Raw genomic sequence first — 1,214 nt, forward strand, 5'->3', positions numbered from 1 at the left:
CCCTGGAAATTAATGTGTTTGGCTTTTCAACCACAAACATTTAAAAATATCATGGGGAAAAACATTGCTAATAAACAAACAACACCCCCAAAAACTCACCTGACATTGTTTGCCACTATCATGTTTGTTCATTTTTGTATCAGTGATTGAACCATTTACTTTTTTCTTCAGAATTATTCCTGAAACTGAAAGTACATAAAGACAGACCTATTATTTACTGTTTTAAATGATGAAAAGAAAAACAGTCTGAAAAATGGAGAAATATTTTTGTGATAAAAATGATTTTTAAACAAATTTTTTTTTTACTTTTTTTTAATGGAAAGCTTCATGAATTTGCGTGTCATCCTTGCACAGGGGCCATGCTAATCTTCTCTGTATTGGGTCAACTTTAGTATAAGTGCTACTGAAAGGAGCACATTAAACAAATTTTTAACATTCATTTCTCTCTTTTTTTGGAGCCAGGTTGACAAAATGTCCCTCATAGACTCATTTTCAAATAAGAAGAACAAATTTTTAGGCCCAGTGTGGTGGCTCAGGCCCGTAATTTCAGCACTTTGGGAGGCTGAGGTGGGTGGATCACCTGGGGTTAGGAGTTCGAGACAAGCCTGGCTAACATGCTGAAACCTCTGACTCTACTAAAAAACAAAATATTAGCTGGGGGTGGTAGCACATGCCTGTAATTCCAGCTACTTGGGAGGCTGAGGCAGGAGAATCGCTTGAACCCGGGAGGCATAGGTTGCAGTGAGCCAAGATTGCACCACTGCACTCCGGTCTGGGACACAGAATGAGACTCTGTCTCAAAAAAAAAAAAAAATTTTTTTTAAAATTAATCATCAATCTCTTACCTAAAGCCTACTATACATTTCTATAAATTGCATAAAGGTAAACATTTTTGTGAAATTTTGCTTTTCCTCCTCGCTATGCTTCGTCTATCCCACTTTAAAGCTCCCTGTCGAGATGTTATTCTGAATGTGAAGTCTTAGCCTTTCCTCGTGCTTTCATAGTTTTTCAAAGATATTTGATCTCTTTATTCACATCAGCTAAAGAGACATTTTCTCACACTGTCCTTAAGAAAGAATAGAGGGGAAAAATACCAACAGAATGGAGCTCTAACCAGAGTTATCTTGATTCAGCCTGTTCTTTCTCCATTTACAGGAGCTGAACACTGCCCCTAGAATGCAACACAACTTCAGATGTGTCCCAAGGTCATCAGC

The 1,214-nt window shown here is 37.6% G+C and overlaps 1 non-coding gene across 1 annotated transcript; it reads right to left on the reverse strand.

The window, feature by feature from the left end:
- Window positions 1-309: 309 nt before the first annotated feature.
- Window positions 310-416, reverse strand: LOC116561633. The gene has a single exon (XR_004273530.1). It is a non-coding gene; the product is annotated as a U6 spliceosomal RNA (small nuclear RNA).
- Between the last annotated feature and the right edge of the window lie 798 nt (window positions 417-1,214).

This window comes from Sapajus apella, unplaced genomic scaffold (assembly GCF_009761245.1).
Source record: "Sapajus apella isolate SASKATOON/1434 unplaced genomic scaffold, GSC_monkey_1.0 scaffold29, whole genome shotgun sequence".
Taxonomy (NCBI): Eukaryota; Metazoa; Chordata; class Mammalia; order Primates; family Cebidae; genus Sapajus; species Sapajus apella.